This window comes from Temnothorax americanus, unplaced genomic scaffold (genome assembly GCF_048541705.1).
Source record: "Temnothorax americanus isolate GAGA-0224 unplaced genomic scaffold, ASM4854170v1 Scaffold5, whole genome shotgun sequence".
NCBI lineage: Eukaryota > Metazoa > Arthropoda > Insecta > Hymenoptera > Formicidae > Temnothorax > Temnothorax americanus.
Window position 1 is genome coordinate 5,335,450 of NW_027509657.1, and position 26,795 is coordinate 5,362,244.

Sequence of the window (26,795 nt, forward strand, 5' to 3'; positions counted from 1 at the left end):
GGAGTGAAATCTGTAAGGAAAGATCGGAATGTATAAATGTCGTGCGCGATTACGAGCAATTGGAAGCCGATGGATCAAGACGTTTGGACGATTGATGGTTAACGGCGATGCTCCTGAAGCGATCGGCCATAAAGATTAATGTAGCGGACGCGGTCGTCGTAGGCGAAGCCATCGATATCGAAGATAACGGAACGTTTCCCGCTTCGCGGTCGGCTGGCAAATAAATGCGCGGGGAAGTTCAATTTGAATCCTGCGTCTCGTGTAACGTGAACTCGTGAACCAAATGTCTGACTGTAGCGATCGGTTTCTACTTCGGCTGATTTTTTATGAAAATTTATCCCTTTTCTCTCCTACTATCAAGTTATTTTATTAATTTTCTCTTCATATATTATTTTACTATAAATAGATTTATATTAGTAAATAATTATTTAATCAAATGTTGTTTAATATTAATTATGAGCGTCGTTTATTGTATTATATATTTCTGTCTGACTACGTCGGTTCGTTTCTACTTCGTTTTCACTATAAGAGGATTCTACGCGTGTTAAACTTTACTTTTACATAATATGTATTTTTCGTGCGGTGCATAACATAAATTTGGCTATAGGATAGAAATGATTTAATTCAATCTCACGCGTATTATACTTCCTGCCGCGCATTCTCGTTCATGAGCTTCCCAACGACAGCGTCATTTGTTCCAAGCAGGATCGAAGTTCCACCCCCGCCCTTATCCTCTTCTTTCCTCTCCATTCTTCTTTGTTTTCGCCTTCCTTATTCTTCATTCGATGCCCCGACAAAACTTTTCTACCCGTGATATATCGCGTTACGAATGGGGTGTGCCACGGGGACTATATTCTCGAGTAGCTGTTACCCCGTTAGCTTCTTCGCCGTGGCCCGCCCACGCGATTTATCTTTCGCGGCTGCGAGATTCCAGTCCACTCTCCTTCTTTCTCGCCCTCTCGCTCTTCTTCTCGCCGGTTTCCGTGCAACGTTCCGAGCCAGCGGCACAGTTGTATCATTCGTGCAGCGAAGCCCTTCCTCGATCAGTTTTCGAGGTTGACGTCTCTTCCGGGCATATTTTCGTTACGAGCCCGCGAACCGCATCGGTTCGAATCTTCCTCGGAAGCGGTTCAAGTCAATTTACGATAGTATCCGCGATTGCTTGAGTCGACGTTTCTGCTCCAATTTAAGCCGAATCTCGGATTATCCCACCGAGAGACCTCGATTATCTCCGGTATTATACCGCGCCGCGCATTTCAGTCGGATTATCGATTCGACGAGTCGACATGTTTCGCGTGTCTGCCCTGTGGCATTAACCATTAATTATTTATTAATTCCTTGACAGCTCTGCATGCGTTAATCTAGTCTAGTTGCTCTCTGTCTCTCTGTCTCTGTCTCTGTCTCTCTCTCTCTCTCTCTCTCTCTCTCTCATTATATTGTATATTTCGAGTCCAAAATTAGTCGGAATCGTATTTGTACAACAGGTGGAAAGAGCATAATTGGCCAAGGTCGCAGATATTTCTATATATGCTTTCACCGATTAACGCCAGATTCCCAGTGGAACATTAATCTTTCATTAATAACACATTCATGAATGATACTGCTGCAAATTGCCGAATTTATTTTAGATGTCGATTATTATGTCGAAAAATCACATTGATATAAAGTTACAAGTCTGTCTCCACACTTGTCAAATCTCTCTATATTTTTTTAAGAACAATAATCAAATCGTCCATTATTTATTTCTATTTATTTCCTCTTCAAGCGATCTCTATAAGCACCTATAGTATCCCGAAATATGAGTATATTCCGCATATATAAATAACACTCGTATATCTGTCACGCGAGACTGATTCATGAGAATCAACAGCGAGTTATTCGGATTTGTATACGTACTTCGAACGCGTAAATCTAGCTTTAACAATGAGCACCAGTTACGTATCAGCTAAGTTTTGAACAAGCCAGCGAGCCGCGACAAAATGATCGCCGCTATCATACCCGCCCCGTTTCCAACGACGTCGATCGCCGCTCTGGTACACGACCGTTAAAAAAGCTCGGCCTATCTTTCCATTAACCCGTTACTTCCGCACGGCGTGTCACATTGCGAGCGGGTATCTGCGGCATGCGAGGAAAAAATATAACGACGTTGGAACGTGGCATTCGCGATTGTAATAGCGATATACACACGAGGCGCGAGGGACACACAAACGAGTACACTCGTACGGTGACGAGCGTTTGCGGAACTTTCTCTGAAGCATGCATGAACAAGTAGAATTTTTTATTAGAGTCAGTACATTTACGCGTTTTTATGCTCGCTTGGAAGAAACTGATTATAATTAATCAGTTTTTATGGGAAGCAGCAATTCTTAATATTTTAAATGGAAAATACATTTCTCCGAAGTGTTCAAAGGTATTTGAAGTATCTATATGAGATAAATTATGCATTGTTTTGGCTATTCAATAACTGTATCGTTCCACAATTAGTTTTACCCGATAATATTTCATTTGGATGAGTGGAAGACTTTCTTTGATTTGACTACGTTGTTTTGTCAATTTTCTTTCATTGAGCATAAAAAATCATTAATGCAACATCATCAAATTTATTAAAAAATTATAGATGATTTCTTCCTGACTTGCTCTATGCGTTCTTTTGCTTGATATCTTTCTATTAATTTGAAAAGGCAGGGAGGTAAGCTGCAATTCTTTACGTACCCTTAGATGCGTAGACACCTCGCGTAGACGCTCCAGTCTACAATGTCACCGCGGCGCGTGCATTCACCCAGTGGATTTGACGTCACGCTTGGCGTGGAGAAGCTATCGGGTGTCTGCGGCTATTACCACGCCGACCATTAGTAACGCGATAACCCGAGGAAAGGAGGATCGACGAAGCGGCGGGTAGCTCCCTCGAGGCGGTGTATCGAGATATAGTCAGCCTTACGTTCTACTCCGATGCGGCGTCGGCATATATCGGAATCGGGCCTGATAGGATGACGTTATTCGAAGCGTGGGTATCTCCAATGCTGAAACTTCCGACCCGACTTTACGCAATTAGAGCGAACCCCGAAGCGCCAGATCGTCTGCTTGCTTCCTTTATCGCTCCGATCATATTCGGGTCTGTAAGTCAAACCGATGTGATCAATTAGTCGAAACGATGAGATGTATATCTGTTTAAGAAATGACATTATTATTCGCGAGAGAATGCGAGCATAAACGACTTTAATTTTCTGTTACTCTCATAAAGATACATCTGTAATTAGTACACTTCTTTGTGATCACAAGAGAAAATGGTTTTATACTCTATAAAATATTAAAGCCGAAATGAAAAGACAATTTGTTAAAATTAATGGTAGGACGCAACTAAGCATTAATTGTACATTGAGAGAAAAGAAAACCTGGCACGGAAACTTTCACAGCCCGCTTTCTTCAGATTCGCATCACATTGCACACAATCGCGATACATAAATCTCTCGCGTTCGCTATTGGAAGTCGGGGGCGAAGTAGTTCCGTACTTTAAGATCGGTTTATTTATCGTGCGATCTCTCTCTCTCGGGTGCGCGGGTGTGCTCTCCCAGCGTTCCGCTTAAAAATAGCTTACTACAGTGCGTCTGCTGATTTATTCGCGGCGGTGTAATTCAGGGATACTTCCGCGTCGATAACGATGAAAATGTTCGCAAGAATGGCTGCGCATCGAGCCGTAAGTCGCGCGGCGCAGCAGCAAGTATTACGGTCCAACTCGCATTATTTCGTAGGCGGCGACCTCGCCGTGTGGGTGCAACACGGGGTGGACGGCCTTTCGGCAATAAAAATACTTGGCCCGTATCCAGCCTCGTTTATTGCCGGAATTTTCTTCCTTCTCCGTACGCGGTCGACCGTCCGGCCCGGCCTGGCCCGGCCCGGCTCGTGCGTCGCATTCATACGCTGCAGCTGCAGGTACGTCAGCCGGATGTTGAGCCCGAGAGATCGATCAGGGAAACAACACTCGTACGTGGGGCAATAACATGTTAAGCCACTCGAGGTAAATACAGCCCGCCCACTCGCGCCGGATTAACGAAAAATATTTTAGGAATAGGTTTGGCATGTTTGAAACTCTCTGTATGCTTGTGTATGTGTATGTGTATGTGTATGTATATGTGCCGTCATGGTTCATTATAATTTCAACTCTAAATTATAATTGATAATTAGAAAAATCGCTTGGATTAACGACGTTATTTGCAATTTAAAATTAGAAGAATCTCTATTTTCGTAAAATCGTTCCAGATAAAAAAAAATTAGAAAACTAAAATAGTCTTTGCCTATTAGAGCTTGGTGTGAACACAGTGAGCTATTTTAAAAATCGCCAAAATTTAGGTGGCGTAAAATTACTATTACTTGTTGCAAAATTCGCACGCGTATAAATTCTCGTTATTTCCTTAATTATGCACATTGGCCAACGAACGCCAAGATCGATAAGTTGCAGCCGCATTGTCCTATATACACGTATATAAACGTACGGGGAATTTACATAAAACTGGCAAGAGAGTAACTAAGCGCGCGCACATAAGTGAAAAATAGCGCCGCTCGCCCCGGCATTTCCTATGCGACATCCTTTTCGAAATTGAGTCGGTCAGATAAATAAGAGAGATTGCGCGATTTTAACTGCGATGCCTATCATTACTGCCGTTTAAGTTACGCCCGCGCCGGAACGCGTCATGCTCGGCCCGTAATTGCTATTCCCAAAGATTAATATAAACAATTTCTTTTGCTGTAAAATGCAATTCTATAGGGTCGCACGGGTATTTTCGCGGCGACGATGACGATCGTGAGATAGGGTCGGCCACGGTGTTATAAACCTAGCTAACGTACTCATTATTTACGTGTACATGATCATAAAAGGCTCAACAAATTTCATTTCCTGATCCCCAAGTCAAGTAGAACCGCTATAGGGTAAATGTCTGGGAAGTGCACGTGTGTGGGAAGTGTGAGTAGCGGCCTCATCTGTTCGAGAGCCCCATTGCGTTTTTACCTCTATCCTTATCATTGCACCGGTCTGCATTTCCGTCGTCGGACCGCAAGCAACTATGCGATTGTTAAAAAAGCAAACAAACGCGCAGTTTCTCGTCTCGGTCGCTCGTCGCGATGTTTTCCGAGGTTTTTCCGTGTAAGAACGTGTACATATAACGCGACGGTGGTACCAGCCGCTGGTGTAGCGTAGAATGTTAGGTGCACGTGCGTTTTATTTCTCTCCACTCTACTGGTATTAAATAACGCGGAACACATTACACCGATAACGCGATGCGAAATTAAGCGGGGAGAAGATGAAACAGAGATGCGCTACATCGTTGTCCTACTTGGAATATTTTTTCACATGCATTATCCGTTTTAATAACATTTATTTAAATATCTGTGGGTTTGAAGCTAATTGTAAGAATGACATGACGCATTGCGCGACAAAAATAAAGCGAACGTGATATATTTTTGCGACATATCTTACTTTTGATTTCAGTTCAGTAAATGGTTACATAGTCTATATATAGATATGTGCACGTGTAAACTATCTGCGTTGAAAGTGGTATAAATCAGATTTTGAAAATCTCATTAAAGCGAATGCATTTACGTTGATCTTCATTGAATAAAATATCGAAATATCGCGCGATGACTTTCCAGATTCTAAGTGATCGAAATGAAATTGTATTTGCGCAAACGAGACGTCTAGAATGTAATTAAATACAACGAAGCCTTTTAATTATTTGATCAAGTTTGCGAGGAAGCTTTATATTTTCAAAGTTTTAGTTCCAATACTTAGAACCGCCGAGGTACTTAATATCAATTACTAAGAAAATGCAATAAGTAACGGCGTGCAATTTTCTCCAAGTAGAAATAAACTAGAATCTTTCGCAAGTGGATCAGAGAGTGGAAAGTGTGGATCAGAGATCCTGGGAATTAGATATGTCGCATACGGATTCAGCGAGACATCGATCTCCGCGCGCGAGATTCTCTCGCGCGTCTCGCTTTTTGCGAGGAAAGAGCGCGCGAGAGAGTTCTTATCAATTAAAACCGGCACGGGATATCTGTTTTTCGAAACGGCCGCGGGACGGGTCTTTTGATGTCTCTCATAGCCGCGCCATTTATTCGTTCCGCGTTCGCAGAATCGGGTGACAATGGCGGATGACGACTGCAGGCGCAACCGACAGCGACACTTTCCCTCCCGCGCCGCGTCGAGATAAACCAAGCCCGGCCGTCCGGCGTGAGTGACAGAATTAATTAAACCTAAAGGCAACAGCATCGGCGTCGACTTTTTACGATTATTCTCACCGTTCATTTTTCCCATTCGTCGCGACGTAGCGAGAATGACGGCTGCAACGCGCTGCAGGTCGATTATCAAAGCAATGCGGTCAGATTGGTACAGTAAAGCTACGAAGGTAATAAATGCGCCTGTAAGACGATTCATCAATTTCATTGTCAGTTCAGTTCTGTGTGTGTGTGTGTGTGTGTGTGTGTGTGTGTGTGTGTGTGTGTGTGTGTGTGTGTGTGTGTGTGTGTGTGTGTGTGTGTGTGTGTGTGTGTGATTTTCCCTTTAACTTATTATTTTAATATCTATGTTATTATTATGCTCGCTTTATTAATACTGCCGTTATTATGACTACGTCGTGACTTTTTTCTTTTACAAAGCATTTATTGAACAATATCTCTTCAGATTCTTAAATCTATCTTCACTGATAAACATTTTTATAGAAGATTGCATTCGCAATATAAATTTTATCTTTTTTAATGACGATTATCATCGTTCACCCCTTTTACCTCTTGTGCCCTTCTCTTGGATCTCTGCCTCGTTTTCGTCTTCCTGATGCCTTGTCTCTTCGCGCAAAGACAGAATTTCGCCTGGCTGCACCGAGGTAATTCGTTTGACTGCTTATATTTGCGGAATTTATTGTCATTTGGTCCGTACGTTACGCGGCGCACCGACCAGTCCGCGAAGGGGCTTGTTTGCGACGTCGAGTGCTATCCCGGGGATAGTTGAAGGGGTCCGACCATTGTGCGACCGCGATTCCGTGTGCGCCACACCGCTATCCGCTTTCCGCTTTCGAGCATACATACACAAAGACGCACGTGCGCATACACACATACAGGGGATGCAACCAACCTTCCCTCTCTTCGTCGTAGCAACCACCGAGTTTGCGGTTGCCGTCTATCGACGACCTACCCTACCCACACACACACACACACGCGCGTGCGCGCGTGCACACGTGTCCGCGCTTCTCTCTTTCAACCGTCCACGACCCGGGAAGAACTTCCAAGCACAGACACCACAACGGCGAATATCGAGTTCGCATTGACTTCGCGCGCGAGCATGTCGGGAGGTCGATTAGACTTGTTTGGTATCCGCGGAACTTCACTGGCGGCTACGAAGGTAAATTAGACGTGCGCCAGCGCCTATTCTCGCGCACGCGAGCGGCTTTTTATTCGCTCGCGGTGTGAATGTAGATAGTGAATGTAGCTCTTTTGTGGCTCTGGCAGAGCTTGAATACATGAGAAATGGAATGCGGTATAAATCCTGCGCGTAATGAAAATAAATTATGAGTTATTACAAATAATTCTAGTCCTCGAAAAGTATAATAGCTTCAGAGAACTGGCGTATTTGGAACGGCTACGTATAAAAAGAGTATATATATTACAAAGCAGAGAATTATATAAAATAATAATCTAAAAAGAAAGGAAAATATTAAGTAAAATAGGCCATGATAAAACTATAGAATTAAGAATTAGAGAATTTTTTTTTCATATATAACTGCTATAAGTTGTGCAGCAAAATTAAACCGCTGTTTATCTGATGATGTATTGCATATATCAAATTCGGCATTACCGAATCAGTAATTTTGCAACATAAGCGAATCGATAACGCGTATGTGGAAGGTTTGTGACGTTTTGTCAATAGTATTAAATTCTCTTTCGGTAATTACGGCGCTAATCACGAATTTAGAGCGATTGGCAGATTAATTAACGTTTCAACCTAAGAATGAAGTTATCCGCAGTAATATTGTATAAATGCAATTTAATTAAGCGGGATCATAAGCTTTTAAAAGTGAAAGTGATTCTTATTTTTACTTCAATTTTTAATTAAAAGATTTGCATAACTGAAATACGTGCGCGGTGAAAGATGATCTTCAAAATTAATTTGACCGTATAATCGACAAATCGTGTTTTGCTTTCAATAAATCCGCGCCAACATGCATCTTGACGGTTAATGAATATTCGAAAAAAAGGCTTTCAACTGCAATTCCAGGAGGTTCATATTGCACAACGTATCGCGTACGTTAGCGTCAGCGGGTTTCGCGTGTATGATGAAACCACGACCGAACGAACCAATCCATCATAGAGTCAGCTATCATTACGCGGTGACACCTAGTATAAGCGCACGCGGATTTTCCCGTTCTCCCCCGTGTCTATATCTCTACCTCTACACTCCGATCCACGTAGATTGGATCTAATTCCATTAACGAGGGCGTTCGGACATTAACGATCCGCGGCCGGCGGCGCGCGAGAGCATGAAATCCGATCCGGAGTCACGCCCGTCCCGGAATTCTTATCCCGAGCGGGATTTATGTGCCGTCCCGACGACGAACACGGGAAACACTTTCCGTGCCGATCGTCACGGGATCGCTCGGGGGTGGCAGGATCCTCGTACGAAGCGTCGGGCAGGTTGCGGCGGGAATCTAAATTGAATTTTTCCGTTTCATTTGACGATAAACCCGCCGCGTCGCGTTAAACAAACGCGACCGGCAAACGACTGTCGCTTTATCGCGCGGGTCACTCCACTCACTCCGTATCGGCTATATAAAGTGGCTGCATTTCGTGTAACGTGAATAAGCAGAATTACCCTTAAAAAACAAAATCTCAATAAGACCTACCTATATATGTTGCGATCAGTAAAAATCCAATGTTTTTTCCGATGTTTTCAATATAAAAATGTTATAAAATTATTTTATCGAATTTTTTTTATTTTCCAAATAAAGAACTCTGTACTCTGATAATTTATTTGTTTTAAACGTTGTTGTGTTGTAATGCTATTATGTATATGTATATAGTATTACAAAATTAAATAATTTTGCTTATTTATTTATTAACTGAATAAATATAATTGTATCACATCAAAATAATTTTATCGATCGATTTAAGACAAATAAGAAATTAAAGCGAAAATGTGTACAAGTCATGTTTTAGCCATATAAATTACGATTTTATTATATTTTGGTACAATTCGCTACGTTTTACTATATCGCAAACCGCGTACGTTTGTTTATGTACGTTTACGAAGCGTAAGGCTTCAACGTGCAGCGCGAAAATTGGCCTGCTGGATCTCGCTTTTCACGCCTCTCTCTCGGGAAATGAAATGTTAGTGCACGGTCACCCGATTTACGACGAACGAAAACGGTCTCTTTGCAAATGGCAATGGTGCGAATTTCTATTTAATTGTTCGAGCGGTAAAACTGGATCGATCGCATTTCCTTTATTATTCAATTAAATTTCACGTGATATTTTCGAACGCGGCGGTAAAAGCATGGTAATCCCAGCGGTTTATACGCGGGTCGCAAAATGCGGAACATAATTGCTTTTTCTTCAGAGGATTCGTAATTTCCCGGATCTTTATATTCCAGTTCCATTAGCCGTCTGATCTAGATTCTTACAGCCATACTCTTCATTGTTGCTGGGTGCTCTTTCATTGAACATAATAATGTAATGTGTATTATCTTTTGCTCTTAAAACTATTAAATATTCGGAAAAGCATAAGGACTAGGAAGTCTTGCAGATGCCCTTTTCTTCGCGATATTCATAAAGTTTTATCTTTCAATTTCCTTATTTTCTTAACCTACTTTTCACATGTCTTCTTAATGTCGTATCTATCTAACTGGCATTGCTTCAGCTTTTATCTAATATCCTTTTATATATTCTATGTAAAAATGTTATTCCTAAAATTATTGTTTAATATTTTAAAAGCTGGTGAAGAACTCGACATATATAGTAAATTGATAATTTGTATAGCAACATATAGAAATACGTTTCATATAAAGTAAAAAATATATATTATTTTATATTTTATATTTTAAAACTCTATACAGTCCACACACACACACACACACACACACACACACACACACACACACACACACACACACGCCCACACACACACACACACACGCACACACACCCACACACACCACACACACACACGCACACACTCACACACACACACTCACACACCCACACCCTCACACGCACACTCACGCACACGCTCTCTCGCACACACACACACACACACACACACACATATACGGATCATATTTCAATGATATATATATATATATATATATATATATATATATATATATATATATCGTGTTTTATATTTAATAAAAGAAATTTTTTTGTCCTGCCCTGCTAACAACTGTAAAAAAAACTGTCATGCAAGCCGCACATCGAAGTTATTATTACGCGAATGAATTTTTGGACACGTGCGCGGGAGTATGTTATGATCGATTACAAGATCACTATGCGCCGCGCGGATATTAACGTAACTGCTACATACATTACGTAAGTGTCACCTGTGCGTCCCACTAGTCAGTCTTGGATAATTATTACGAACGTTCGATCAACATCGGACAGGAGCGACGCATCGATCAATGTTATCAAGGTAACTCTATTGCTAACAGAATTGTTGCTCGACGATTATCGCACCTGTGCTATTGGACACTCGATACTGTGAACCTATTACGACTTGATGCGGTATGCAGCTAATTATCGTCTCGCAAGCTATTATCACACGACACAGCATCCGCCGATTATGTCTATTTGTTACCAATGTGTCACAATCGTTTTACATCACTATCGCAGTATAACGAGATACCTATACATAACTGAACACTTAGAGCACTTCCAATAAAATAACTTTATAATCGTCTTAGATTTATCACTATTTCCCTTTACATATAGAAATTACATAAAATTACACGAGGTATCTTTCAAGTATAAACAATCAAATTTGAAAAAATTTATATGCAACAATAATATTTATATAAAATTAATATATCTTTAAGAGATTTATACAACACATTTAATATCCAAAATTTTTATCTTTTGAGATAGTCTATATTTATGATATATGTAGCGGTTTTTAAGATGAAAAAAGCTTCTTCAAGATATAGCTTTCAACGATCGATCGACCATACATCATCGCGTCATATATCGCGTATAAGCCGATTTTTGGGGAAGTTTGCATATCAAACCTTATCGTACGATAATTCAAGACGAGAGAATAACAGAGATTCGTCGGGGTGAAACTCTCGCGAGGGCCGGGCGGAATTGGAGGCAAATTATGCGACGGGTTCTGGATGGAATCTAAAATCGAGCGGAGCGCGATGTCTCGTTGCTATTCAAGGAAACCTCTCGGATATTCACCCGGTCCCCAAAATGGTGCGGAGCGAACGAGGAGGAGCGAAGGGAGAGAGAAGAGAGTTGCAGTTTTTCCAAGCTTGAGAGAAAGTTTGCCCAATTAAACGGGACTCGATGTTTATCGCTCGTTCCTCTTATCGTTGTCGAATCGACGACAAGGGCTGAAAGTAGAAATAAGAGAAACACACACACGTCTCCCACATTCTTTCACCGCCTACCCTTCCGTACCCTCTTCCGAAGCATACGCAGCCCCCGCACGACTTCGCACGACTTCGAGGTGGAATCGATCTTTTCACGAAGCCGCTATTTATTTTCTTTCCCTCGTTTCTGTTGGTAGCGCTTTGAAGGATGTACATCTTTTACATTATTTGACTGGGGGGGGGGAAGGATTACGTGGAGAATATATCGACTGCAAGTGTGTGTGTGTGTGTGTGTGTGTGTGTGTGTGGAATTGTATTTGATCGATCGTCGATTTGCTTGGCGCGTTCCCGAGACATCCTTGAAGAATATTAATTGCAGGGAATTGCGGGGAAATAAGTGGCGGTTAATTTATTGGATCGGAAGAAGGCTCAAAGTTTACCGGATGTACTCGAAAAGTTATTGCTTTACTTTAACGTAGAATATCAGTCAGAGGACGGAGGAGAGAACGGCTACTTCTGTTGAGATCTTTCGTTACAGCGTTACACCATAAAACGTGAAGTGTTAAAATTAATTTATTATTCTTATATAATATACCGAGAATCCAACTTGTGATTAGATATGATATTCGCGCAATTCGCGAAACGAAGAACGATGAAAAGTTCACTTGCTGAAGTATTGAAGTATCGGAGAGAATAACTTTTAGAGTTAATGCGATATTATTCGGAGTCGCGTAACAAGCCTTTGTAGTTACCGCAAACCGCATATTACGCCATCCAATCGACATGCAGACCAATTTTTCACTAATTATAATAATTGATTCCGTCGATATCGCGAAAATGAATCGGGATATGCGCGTAAACCGCAAAACACATTCACATTGTTTTACGGGCGACAGTAATGGACAAATGAGGCCGACATTGCATCGAATTGCGTTGCCATAATTATCGCACAGTCAGCAATATTTGCCCCCCCTCTCCGTATAATATCGTTCCCGCGACGTAGACGTTTATCGCACCCCGGAGAGTTTCGCGCCGCAGGAAATAATTTGGTCGGCCGAAGATAGGGTAGCATCGCGCGAGGTTCAGAAGAGAGGGGAAAATGTGCCTGGGGATGTGTGTGTGTGTGTGTGTGTGTGTGTGTGTGTGAGATGGAGAGTTGAGTATTCCGTTCTCTTCCGCTAACTCATAGATTTCCATAATGCTCGCCATTGCGCCCGAAGTTGCAGCTGCCTGCAATGATCGAAGCCTGAAAAAAATAATTTTTTTTTCTTTCTCGTTCAACCCTTTGTTGAACGAAAAACAAAAAAAAATTTATTTCACTCCCGGAAAAATTTTTCCTCGCACAAATAGAAATATGCGATACAATATTTCGAAATAAAGCTATATGTAATAATAAAAAGGAATAAACTGTGCATGTGTGCGTGTGTGCAATACGAATGAAATGAAGTAAATTAATTGTATATATCAAATCAATATAACGACAAACGGGACGCGAAACAAATGAAATATCTCGCGTTTGAAACGTTTACATTAAATAAACGTATTTAAAGTGCTGCCCGACTGTATCCATAAATAGTATGAGAGTGGTGAGACCGGAACAGAGATCCCGGCATTAGGCAAAGGATTTTGGGAGGAAATCCAGTACGCCGTAACGAAAATAGAAAATGGAGAATAAGTCGCTGGGAAAACAGGAAGCGAGCGCGCGGAGAGAACGCTTTGTCATTCGGGAGCGGACAGCGCTTAAAGGATATGCATACGGTTCTTGTTATCTTGATCACGTTCCGCTTCGCAACGCATAATTTCCTAATGGATACTAATGACGTTCCCCGTGTGTGCTCAGTAATGCGTGTATTTCTGCTAATGTAAGAAGTTAACTCTCTTAGAATAACGTGCCTTCCCTCAGCGGCTTCGTCGTCGCTTGTGGAAAAGCGTATTATCGTTTAAAAGTAACATACGGCGTGTCGAAATGGATTTAAATAAAATTTTATTTTAATTTCCGCTATCTTAATTCGCAACGACACATTACGATATAATGGAAATTATCGCGAGCAAAATTAATAAACTTTTAAATACATAATTAAATTTTCCATTATATTTGCATGATCAATTTTGTTCTAATTGGAACTTTGATTGGATGCCGTTGCGTCAAAATTACTCGCCTCGAGTGCTTATATGTTAAAGAAAAAAATCGTTTTATAAAGAATCACAGTGGGTAATTTTCATTTGACCTCAACGGTGCCAAAAACGGGATAAAGAGAACTGTGGGGAAAAAGGGAATCACTTTATTATCTCCCAACGGCAGACCGTGTACAAGAGCAATACGATATTAAGCGCAAAACCTCTCGAGTATGACATAAGTAATGGTGACAAAAGTATCTTCACCGCCGGTGTGTGGAAGAGACCATGAAAAGAAAAATATTTTCGCGCGAGGTAATCTGTCTCGGTGATATTCTCTATTGTCGCGCACTTTATTACTGATAATTGATGAAGCCCCATCGATTATTCTAAATCTTTTCACCTGCTGTATTTCTTGCACTTCCGACGAGTTTCTCGATTTGAATATGACATCAGTTAATCTTCGTTATAAAAAAATTTCTATAGCCATTTATATCGATGCTGGTATAATAAGCAGAACATTATAAAAATAATTCTTAGGTCGCCTATCAGACATTAAAGATTGTCTTCTTTAAGTAATCTCAAACCACGATTTTGCCTAAGTTAACATATTAGGATACTGTTCTTTAATTCAAATGGCTATAAATAAAATCAAAAAGTAGAAAAATAGACAGTCTGCAGAGTTAGACCCAACGACAAATTTTATTACTTATTTAAGCTCGAGTTCGTAATTAGAGATCTTCTTAGAATTATTTTTAAAATTTGATGTGTAATTAGTAATTTTGAAAGGAGGAACGTACACGTGACATGGTTTAAATTCCTCGTTTTTTCCTAAGCTATACTAGCACATCCTGTAATAACGGTGCTATCCACGACCGCCGTACAGCGAATCGGAAATTCTTAATTAAGTCGCGCGTTTTCCCACGATGCGTATCGCTACGCGGCTGCGATAAAAATATTTTCCCGGATAGAATTAATTCTAACCCGGCGGAGGTATCTCGGTTATTGGGGATAAACCCCGAGAGATGAAATTAAATTTTGCCTATATGCAGAAAGTTTTATTTTTACACAACCAAAGTACTGACTTTATTCACTCGATACCATAAAAACTGCAACGAGCGTATGTCTTCGAAACTACTTAAAATATCAAACAGTCCGCTACAGCTGCAAGTTTTAATTTCCAGCGTTGGTGATTTAACTCTACATTAAAATTATATAACTCTACATTAAAATTATATATACTATTATATGATAGTGAGACAGATCCTACATTATTCATAAATATCTTCTTAATCATAATCGACACAATAAATTTCTTTTATGAGATGAAAGTTTTAACTTTACTTTAATTTCAATAAAATTTCTCCAACATGTCACATATATAGTAGTTATAACGTAGTAAAAATATACTAAAATAATCCTTTTTGCAATTTTAATCGCAAATTTCTCATAATTGTGACGTGATGGAGCAATTTAGTAAACGAGATTGTATTCAGTGCCCAAAAAACTACAGAAAACGACTATTTTCATCTTTGTGCGTTTTTGTTGAACAGTGTAATTGACATGTCGTTTATAATTTAATTTTCGGCGATTACATTTGAAAAAGACCGATATAATCTTTTTTTTAGGGCATGCAACATTTAGCTTCCCCGATTTGATTACAGTTTCAGACGTATCACTTCGTGATATCGATAAAAGGAGTCGCTCTGGTACGCTGAGTCGGTACCTTACGATGCCATGAAATTCGTACGATCTGGCTGACATCCCCTCGATAGCGGGTATTATCCGTACATCAGGAAAGCCAGCATACATTTACCGTAATGAGATTTTGTCGAGTACTCTCCGATCTCATCGGTTCGATCAGGATTCGAGAGCTATTTCTTTTTACTGCTGGATCGTAACCATGTTCTATTAATTAAAATGGGCGCAGCCACGCAGCGCATTTATGTAGATATATATATGTATATATATAAAAATAGGTCGCATTTGTGCAAATAGAAGTAAATAAACAAGGGGGAAACTAACGAGCGAGGCTATTGGACGTTTAACCAACGAGTTGTGTATTTTGTTTAGTTCGATAGCATGCAAATGAATAGTCGGGCAACGGTAAATGGGAATATTTTCATTAAGATTTGAATGCAAGTGAAAAATTGGATTTACCAGGCAAACTATTAGTCGATAAAAAACTACGCGCACTGCAATGCGACGCCGCGGGAAACGTAATAATAAAGATGTGAACAATCCGAACGTTGTCTCACTGTTTTTCCCTTTCATTTTCCTCGCAATTATTTGATCTCTGAGATTTATTCCATTCTTACGTTTATAACACAGTTGTGAATCTTAATACGATCGTGTAACATTTAATGGGGCGTCGGAAACTTGATGCTAAAGTTCATGAAAATCACCGCGGAAAGTACTCGCATATCTCTCACCGCATTCGCGGCGGCAGAAGGGCGAAAGGAGCAGCGAAAACGGCTAACGCGGCGTATATCAGTTACTGGCTCGTCTTAAAAGCCACGTGGAGCCGCGAGGCAGGGAACGGGCGAGCCAATTAGCGGTCGTTAGAGTTGCAAATGACTGGGAACCGCGTGTATAGCCGCGTAATGCAACGCCTTGGAGGTGGCGCGCGCCGTTTGTTCGGGAGGCCGCAGCAGTCGGAGAACGCCGGGAGATGCCTTCCTACTGCTCGTCCGGTAACTGACTGGGGCACGCGAAACATATTTCACCACTAATGGCCGGCTTAGCATAATGTATGCCTCGGGCCGGGCCGCCGCCAATCCTCCCCTCCCCCGTTCGCGGGGGGAGGGGGTCGAGGAGGAGGTAGCTACTGCACAGCTCGCGTCCCACTCCGTTTCTACCGTACCAATGCTCATCTCCTGTCAAAATAGATGTTCGTTATCCGTTTCTGAGTTATCGTCCTTTTCGCCGAGCTTCTTTGAGAGGGACTCCCGGTTTGGAAATCGATCAATCGCGGTCACGACCGACCACGGCCGCTCGTCAATGAAAATTTTGAGATAAACGCGCGATCGCTTCCGAGAAAATCATACGTGCAAAATATCGCGATGATAAATAGACCAGTGGCGTTTTGAACACAGCTCATACAACAGCAATCAGTTTTGTAATGAAATGTTGCTATTTGTAGAAATATTTAATGTATAATTGATATTGCGTTGCCGTAATGTTCAATATGTAAATCTAATTTTCGTTTTTAATTAGCTTTCGATCAGGGAAAATATGTATATTCTGTATTTACTTTTGTGTTATACAAAAGAGCGTGTTATGCAAAAGAGAAAAGAGGGACGGATATATATACATTATATATATATATATATATATATATATATATATATATAAGAAAGTTATGCATTAAAATGACTAGGTAATTGCAACTAAATATGCGAGGCAATATAATTGGGTTTAATTGAGAAAAGCTCAAATATATCTAAAAACTCGTGCCATAGAAATCTTTTTGTTAATTTGGAAAACGTTGTAAAAATACTATCACTTATTAAACTTACGTGTTTGCACTTTATTGTTATCGTTCCACAATAGCCCGGGGAATGAAAAATAGATCCATGGTATAAAGCGCTGTTTCTATTTTTATACAGAAACGAAGGTATACGCGACTTTTAGCGGGGCGCGCGGCCTTTATATTTTTCGTGATGCGGATGCCTTCCTCGCGCGGATATTGCTCTCGGCATAATGGCGTGGATTTCAGATGCGAGATTCTAACAAAGAGGCGGATCATTCTTAAAATAGCGCAGGGAACACTCTCAAACCCGGAAATCTTTCTTGATAAGATCGACTGAGCGCGGCGCGGCGTGGCTCCCGAAATGAGAAATGTCTGTTCTCTCTCTGGTTCTCTCAACCCCTGAAAATGTTTTCCGAGCATACGATAAGGGTGATGACTGGATTTCACGGTCTCACCGTCTCGCATACGCGAGAAGTCGGGTTAATTTATAATTGATCGTCCTGATGGTAGAGTACTTCCGTACCTTGGAAAGGGGAGTGAAAGGTATCATTAATTAATGAGTATAGATAATGAAATTATTGAAACAAGGCTTATTGGATTAACGTCTTTTCCTCAAATATAAAATTTAGCTAATCTTACAAAGGATTTAGTATGATTAAGTTATTTATATTTTCTATCAAAAAAATGATTGCTAAAATCGATTAAGAAAACATTAATAATTATTGCCAAAAATTTAACAACGGATTAACTGAAGTACATTTTAATCTTAAGAGATTATCAAATTTTTTGGTAAGACGCTTAAAAGCCCATCGAAGGAAGCTCTTGGTTTTGAAACCGATAACTCTTGGACATTGGTTAGTCGCAAACAGATTGTTAGACGGTACGACGCTTGCGAGCTGGCGATAGTTCGTTGAAAGATATAGGCGCGGCATCTATTAGACCCTGCTCAGCCGATCGGATCGAGCATGTACGAGCCGGCACGAGCCGTGGCCCAGGGGCCATGGACCACCGAGCCGGAATCCTGGGAATTGCTGCGCTATCGGGGCCGAGTAATTTGTCGAGAAGCCAGTGGACTAGCCGTACGGCGCTGCCGACGGGATTTAAACGGATCCCACCGACCGCAGGAGGGAAATACCGGGAGTGCCCTTATTCGACCGATGTACTCGCCCGCTCGCTTTCGCGAACATCCCCCACATCGCGAACGGGAACGGAGTCTATTCCGAAGGCATTCGCCTCTCGTTCCAATATAACGACCAGCATTCTCTCCTTCTATATTATAAAATCGTATTCCTCCCCTGAGCAACTGGCCGGCAGTTCGCGCTCGTCGTCATTCAGAAACAAACTTCTCGGCTATTGTTCCATGGCATTGTGCGGGAACCGCGAGACGTATCATCGTGAGTTTCGATGATGCGTATTATGTGAAATGTATTGAATAGCCTTCGCATAATACAGCTAAAAAGTTCAAGAGGAATCGTAACGTAGTTGAGAATGCACGGCACGACGAGAACGAGATTCATTGTAAACGTCTTTTAAATTTCCAATCTTCATTCTAGATAAATTTTGCGATCAATTTGAAAGCAGACTTAACTTCGATATCAAGTTTCCGTTGAGAAAATGTTGACAAACTGAAATAACGATTAATGTGCGAAAAATACAATCTAGGAGAGCGAGAAATATGATTTATAAAATTAGAAAAAGCATGACAATGTGGCGGAATTAGTAAAAATCTAAATTATATTCAGATTTTGAGTTTTATCTAGGAATTTAGTATCACGCTTATATTTACAGTGAGCAACTATGCGTATCGTGCACAAAGCGCAGAACGCTTTACCACTTGTTTAATTTCAGCGACGCTCCCGACTTCCTCGTAAAGGAGCAACGCCGCATGTCCGTCCGTGGGCGTTAAGGGTGCTTAGTCTTTGTGTTTTGTCTCTTGATAAAAGCCTTAGTTGCTTTTCATTATGCCGTTCATTACACCATCCCCTCTTAAACAGAGAAGCTCTTGACGCGTAAATTCTGAAAATACCATTAAAGGTGGGTTTTGCGACTGTTGTTTAAACGACGTGAATCGATTTTCTGCGGAAGCGTTAGATACGTAAATAAGAGATTACTATGCACGCGGACGAGATTTATGAAATATTTAAAAGAATTAATGCGTGTAGCTCGAGATCAGGAAAAACAAATAAAACTGTAGAGAACAAAATGTAATCACGAGATATGTTTCAATCGAACGATATCTTTTTCTAGAATTAAGTAATAAATATGAGTGGCACTCTCATAAACCGATAACTGAACAATTCTTGGATTTCTTAAGAAGTAAATTCCATCTTCTCGTTTCCAATAAACAGTTCACTGTATTGAAATATTTCAATGTTCCTCTTCTGTAAGATTTTATTACGTTCTACCTCGATGTAGATACGATAAAAAAAAATATAATAAAACCCTTCTTGAATTCCTCATGATTATTGTCATTTCAGAGCGACGACGTCAATCGATACACATCGGTTTATTATTTTCGCGAGACCGATCACACGCCAAATAGAATAAATCGACGAGGAAGAAACTCGCCGGAACGAGATCGCTCCGCCCTTGGTTTCCTTCCCTTCTCGAACTTAGCCGTCTAAACGCAATCACACGATCGGGTAACTTTCCAATCTCGAGTTAACGGTGTGCGTTTCCCAAATCTTCGGGTCCGTACCCTCTGTCCAATCCCCCCCCTGGCTCTATCCATCTTCGTCTCTCACCATCCTCGTTCGTCACCACTCTCCATTTCCTTCCTCATATTTTTCCTTTCCGGCGCGCTTTGCTTCCTGCCTCTCACCGTAGTATGTTTACTCTCGTCCTTCCATCCCCACGAGTGTCCCTTAGCTCTTCGGTTTGTCCCCTCGCTTTCGTACACATTACAGATCCGGGTTTCTCGTCCTCTCTCCCTTCTCTTTCTCTCTTTCTCTCTCTGTCTTTCTCCCTCTTCGCCGTTTGTTCCTTATTACTTTATCTTGTTCCCTACCATTTCCTCAGTTCTGCCTCGGGTTGAACCGCTACGTTTAACTCTCCCGAAGTTATCTCGATCTCGTTTTAAAATAATCCAACTCACGCCCAACCACCTCTATCCCCCGCGCGTCCTCGCCATCGTCGCCGCCCTAGGGTCGATCTTGATGGAGCTTAGTTCTACACCGTACCTGTTACCCTCCGCTAGCAACCCTTTACACACACACACACACACACACACACACATTCTCTCTCTCCCTTTCTCCCAGTGCGTCCTATGCCCTGCCAAATTCACGAAACCTAGACTGCGGCAATTAGAAACCGCGACGCGGCCCAGAAACGCAGTCGCTTTTAACGCCGCGGGCCTCCACTGCCACACTCTCCGCCTCCCACAGAAAGAGAGGAGAACCTGAGGAAAGGCGGGCGAGCAATAGAATGTTGCTACAAATCCGACAAAATAAAAGAGTTACGAAAGATTGCGGGTAAGCTAGTGGAAGTTCCCGTGATGTCATGAGACAATCCGAGTTTTCGAGACAATCTTGACTCACTTTCTCTCATATTTTAATATTGTGGATATTATAAATTGGTTTATGGATAAATTTAAACAATTATGCCATTTCTCAATAAGAGATTTTAAAAACAATAATTTCTAAAACTATATATATAAATTTTGATTCTTTTCCTGTTTGTACAATAAAAAGATGTAATCTTATTATAATGCAATAATGAAATTAATATTTAACTCTTTAATAGTGAAAATGTGTATCAGATTTGTGCAAATTTCCATTGTACAAGTCTCATATGCAAAATCAAGTAAAGTTTAAAACAAGATTAAGCGAGCAGCGAGATAGCGCTGTTATTGATTACACATCGCTACGATTTTAGATATCGATCTTATTCCGGGGCAAGTAACATTATTGCGAGTCTGGGTCGCTTTCTCGGCGGAAATAAAATTTGCATTCTCATAACGACATTCCGCGACGAAGTCTCGCGCGAATTCTAACTGCGTACAAAGCGAAGGCGCCGCCGGGCATCGCGTGGTACTTTGCAAGACGGAAAGGGCGAGGAAGGACAAAAGCGAATTGCGACGTCACCCGTGCGGCAAGGGAAAAAAGTTTAGAAGGATCCTGGAATAATGGCGGAACTCCAATTTATCGGGCTTGAGAAGAGCGAGAAAGAGAAATGAAAAGAATTTGCTTTAGAAAATGCCGTGTATATACGTTATTCTTACGTTAATCCGTTAAATTCTTAATAATAGTTTCCCTAGACGCTGAAGAACAACAAAATATCACTAAACTTGTGAGTAAGGGCCGTGAGTTATGTCAACTTTTCCAAACACGATTGAAGTTAAAGACCACAGGATAGCGTTAAATCTTTTCAGAAGGATTGGGAAGGGAATCATCCCGATCGGCGAGGCCATAACTTGGAATTATCCTTCTTTTTCTTAGTGACGAAAAGATTTTCTGACTTTACAAATAGAAAGAAGACATTTTATATCACGTTAAAATGTAATTATGAAACCTTGTATATAAAAATTTCATACTTATATACAATTCATATCGCTGTTTTGCTTCACGACGGTTATTTATCTCACGCATTATGTTGCTTACGTATTCTACTTATATTTTCATACATTACTTCTCGACCCTGACCGGTAGGATCTTCGCAAGCGCTGGTCTGCTTATACGAACAATATCGTCGGCTTGACAGGGAAGAAAGCGCTTTCCTCTCCTAGGGTGAGCCGAAAAAGCCGCGTTATTAGAAAGCGGGTACCTTTTGTCCGGCGACTTCATTGTCCGCGCCGCGAAAATATTCAGGAAGCCCGGGCAATGAGAAGCCGGCCCCCGACGTTGGACGCACGTTATCACTCTTTATACGGCCGGCCGATTAAAGTATGAATAATTTATACCCCTTCGCCGCACGCGGTTCGCGAGCGCATATTTGGGGTATTTCCAGCGAGAGGATTTAATCGAGCGAAATCAACCCTTTGACATTTTCGAGAGAATCGACGGCTTTTACCTTAAACCTCTTTGAATCGGAAGAACTTTCGAACGAGCATATGCCGCCACATATTTGTCCGAACACAGTGTACAGTTAGTTTAATCCTGGATGTGTTTAATCTGGGTAGAAACTGTTTTGCTGAACTCTATTATAAATTCAAAAAGCTTCTCAATGCCCGTTGCAAATATCTACATTTATAGTCAACTTTCATCGCAGAGTACGCTTTTGAAAACTGTGAAGAATTGTAAAAACGTAATTGTGTTTTAAATGTTGAGTATATGAGTTTGATATATGTTTTACCTTTTTAATTTTGAAAATATTTATAATGCTGTACTAAATATACATTATATGATTTTCCGAAGTAATGATGTGATTTCTATAGAAAAGTACAAAATTGGATTAAAAAGAATTAAATGTTAAACTCAATAACTTGAGTAGTGGATCTTCATATCCTCTTTTTCTTTCTCTTGTGATTACACAATCGTTATTACCGCCGCTAAAAATGGTAATCACAGAGACGGCGCAAGAAACACTTTATCGAAAGCATCGTTCACTACGATGGAGCATTAAGCGCTAAAACGCGATAGCGCTTAATGCTCCATCCCGGGTTTCATTAAGCCAAACGCATTTGCGCTTATATCCGTCGCGCCCAAGATCGCAAAATAAAACGTCCGACCTTATCGCGAGAGCGGCTACATCTTTTCGCATGCTAATTAAGCGAGCTTTATTACGGGCCTCCCGTCCGGGAGGCTGACGACCGCGCGGATTTACGGCGATACGCTTCTTCATCTTTCTGACACTTTCGGAAGACTGACGTTAGTTACCATCCATTTTTTTAACGAAATGAAGAACGATATTTTCTTCCCCGCCGTGCTTATGAGGGAGACTAACGGAAAGACTAACTATAATGAAAATTAATATTTAGCGCAATGTGCCGTGACGTTAATCTTCGTTTCTTCTCATCTGAAAAATCGGGGGTACTTTTAGACCACGCGACCGCACAGACTCGGCGTACGTATCTAATATAAATCCATCTCGAAATTCTCTTCCAATATCTCTCGACGTCCGTCATCACGGCGCCGAAGGAGGAATGATTCGCGGTCGGGACAACGTCACGTCCCCGCGCCGTCATCGGTACCATAAATTTTGCGGAATCGATTGATCGGTAGCGCGCGTTCTCGTTGATATTCCGCGGGTATAATCCGCCGCAGGCGCCACGCGATGCATTCGTCGCTGCCGCGAGCAGCGCGCAACAATATCTTGCTCTCTTCTTCTTTCTCCCTCTCGCTCGCCTTCCTGAAATCCCGTCTCCTGAAATCCCACGCTCGCTTTCTTCCCTCTTTCTTTTTTTCTTTCTTCTTTTTTTACGCGCGACAAGTTTTCTCGTTAGCATTCCGTGTCTCGCGCACCGCACTCTCGCGGTTCAATTTGCTCGCTATGCATAAGGCGTTATGTGAACGAGAACGCCGTCATCGTCGTCGCTGCGGACGTCGCGACGCGACGCGCCGCAGCAGCAACAGCAGCAGCTAGCTCGCGCGCTAGTAAAGTTCGCTGCTGCGCGCCGCGTCGTTGCCAACGAACGTGCTTTACGTGGTCGCATTTACCAAAATTTACGCCTCCGTGTTAACCCTCCCGCCGCCGCCCCGTCCGCGTCGGCGGGCGCTACCCCGAGAATACGAGCGCGCGCGCGGGAAATGGGTCTCACTTTTCTCGAGGAAATGGCTTCTCAGCCCGCCGAGACGCTCGCGTGGTCTTATAGCGGTCGTACTAGCGTACGCCGCCGCGACGCAGGATGCGCTTTGTACGACACCGTTGCGACGTGCCGTATAAAGAGTCCCGGTTATAAGGATTCTATACGCTCGTCCACGCACGGATCCCATCCATTCGCTTCTCCACCCATGCATTTCTCGCGCTTGCATATCGCACAGGGTGTATGGAGGACGAGTTCTCCGATTGCCACTACTAAACTTGCTACCAAAGCGCTATTATATACGTTTTGTCGATAAACCGACCAATATTACATTTCACTGTCGCATTTTTGCTATACGTAGTTAAATCTCAATAAACTGATGTTTGTATCTCTCGGAATCAAACAGACGATAAATAATATTCGCGTTTTTAAATTAATCGAACAACGAAATGACATCGATATTTTTGAATAAGTTAAAAATGCTGTATTATTTTTCGTGACTATATAAAAATATCGGTGATTTAATCCGTCGTTGATTTCATTGTCGGTCGACGATGAATTGATTAATATTGACGTTTCTGGATGAATAATGAATCACATTTGCGCTATACCTTTCGTTCACGGTCGACTTTTCGACAGAAATCGGAGATTGTCGGCCGCGCGAAATGGGGGCTCTTTTCGACATTTTCGGCTTTTCGCGCCGATGTGATGGTAGCGACAGCACCGCGGGGGACATATTTCGCGACGCGACACCACGAAGCGTATACGTTTCAAATAGAACGTCGCGCTAACCATTCCACGCACGCTCGGCACCGCATCCCGACATATCATACTATTGCCGTCGCTTTTTTTTCCCCCGTGCCATATTGTGCGCACGACGCCGCGCCCCATATATTCCTTTGTTGCATTAAATGCCTCTCTCCGCGATGCCGTTCGCGCGCAGCGCCTTATTGCAATATATGCGCGCGGTACGCTACGTCTTATTACGTATTCACTAGTTTCTTTCCACCCCGTATGACGGTCCTCTCATGTTCAATTTATTGCGCACATTCGCGATTCTCTTTATACGAGGGAGAGCCTCCTTTTTGCCGGGGTACAACAGAGGAAACGCAGAGAGGGCGAATCGTGAGAGGACCTCAAGCCGTATTATTGAATTTCTCGGGTTAACCGTATTATATTGAGGAAATATAGCGTCGCGCGCGGCTGCATAGTCGCGTTGCTCATTCATTAAAATACAAATTTCCCATTATCATCCTTTGTCAAGAGCAGGTTGCGTTAAGAATCGCGCAGTCGGCTTTTCCCTCCCCCCCTCCCCCCCCCGCCGGGCATACAGTTCTCCCGTACATTTTTCAATAAAGCTATCCCGGATACGGTAAGCATATTTAAATGAGGTTTCCACTGTTCCTTTTGCGCTCGACTATCGCTATATGAATACCGATAACCGTCGAAGCAGCGCGCGGTCGACCGATATCGATGACGATTAACAAATACTCCGCTCGCAAAGCGAGTGAACTGCGGATAAGCATAAGCTCCCTTGGGTTGCAAATTGTACACCGCCGCGAAATTACAGCCCTCTGTAAATACGCCGCTGCCCGGCGTATATTCCCTCGCAAAACTGCGCGCTATACCATTGCGGTGGGTTGTATGTACATAAAACGGAGCACCTGGCAACGACGGAAGTCTGTGATTTGACGGAAGGGAGAGAGAAAGGAAAAAAAAGAAGAAAAAAAAAAGAGAAACGCGAAGGCGCAGAGAAAATGCGTCACGTGTGTATCGTCGCTGGTAAATTCCAACGCATACCTCGTGGCATTTTCGTATTTTCACGAGTTTGTCCTCTGTGCTTTTCTGTGCTTTCTCTTTTCCGTTTCCGCGGCGCGCGAGAGAGGCGAAAAGAAAATGGAAACGCGAGGCATCGCGCGCGCGCGCGCGCGGCGTACTCAGAAAATAGGAATAATACCGCGACGAGAGAATATTCCTCGCAGAAATTACTGTGTCGCATCTGCAATTTTTCACGGGGACAGACCGGTTGGAGGATGGTACGAACCGCGCGTTTGTCCACACACAACTCGAGCGACTCGGTACTACGACCGCGTGTGCAAAAATTTTCTGGCCGTTGAGCCAGCAACAAACCTCAGCAAGAAAATTCGCCCGAAGGTAGATTGTTGGTATTTATATGCACCACGCCCCTCTCATAATATATTTTTTGAAAAATGTTTCTCTTCACATTCCGCCATAAAGTATTTCGAAATTTACATCTCCCTGACGGAAATCCCTTGATTAATTGAGAGATGACATTTGACATTCATTTCCATAATTATTTATTCATCTGAAATGTTTATATCCTTTTGATTTATAAAAGTTCGAGAATTATTTGTTTGCTTCGATATTTTTGTTAAGAGGCTAACTATTTAGAAGATAACTATTTACGGTAAATTAGTTGATTAAATAAAATTTATCAAAAATGGACTGTGGAAATTATGTGTGTGATTAATATTTAGTTAATTTATATAAAAATCTATTATATTTAAAAAAATAAAATGTATCTTTTTAAATTTTATAATGTTAAAAAAACAGTACTTGATTCTTTCCTTGATAGGAAAGAGAACCATAAAAAGTCTTGAAACACTTTTTTGTTTAGCAAACGGTTTTGCAAACGTTTTATCTGTTTGCGTCTGTTTATTAAGACATCATAAAAGCGTCGGAAATGTTCTTGTGAAAATCTCTAGATTGATTAATAAACAAACAATTCTTTTCTGTTTTATTTAATAATCTTAATAACAATCTTATTTTAGGAATAATATAGGTCTGATTTTTTTTCAATTAAAAAAAGATTAGGTAAGATACATTTATCTAATATCCTAACAACGATCTTATTTTAGGGATAATACAGGTCTAATTTTGTTTCAATTAAAAAAAAAATTAAGGAAAAAAACACATTTAAAGCTGTTCTCCAATGGCTATGTAT

General features: G+C 41.6%; 1 protein-coding gene and 1 long non-coding RNA gene across 4 annotated transcripts in view; one reads left to right on the forward strand and one right to left on the reverse strand.

The window, feature by feature from the left end:
* Positions 1–26,795, reverse strand: part of LOC143903870 (uncharacterized) — a 313,718-nt gene that overhangs the window by 104,249 nt on the left and 182,674 nt on the right. For both annotated transcript variants that reach the window (XR_013258816.1, XR_013258817.1), the window contains exon 3: positions 2,713–3,114. This is a non-coding gene — a long non-coding RNA (uncharacterized LOC143903870). The remainder of the gene's footprint in view (positions 1–2,712; positions 3,115–26,795) is intronic.
* Positions 1–26,795, forward strand: part of Tmtc2 (Transmembrane O-mannosyltransferase targeting cadherins 2) — a 201,413-nt gene that overhangs the window by 46,138 nt on the left and 128,480 nt on the right. The window lies entirely within an intron of this gene.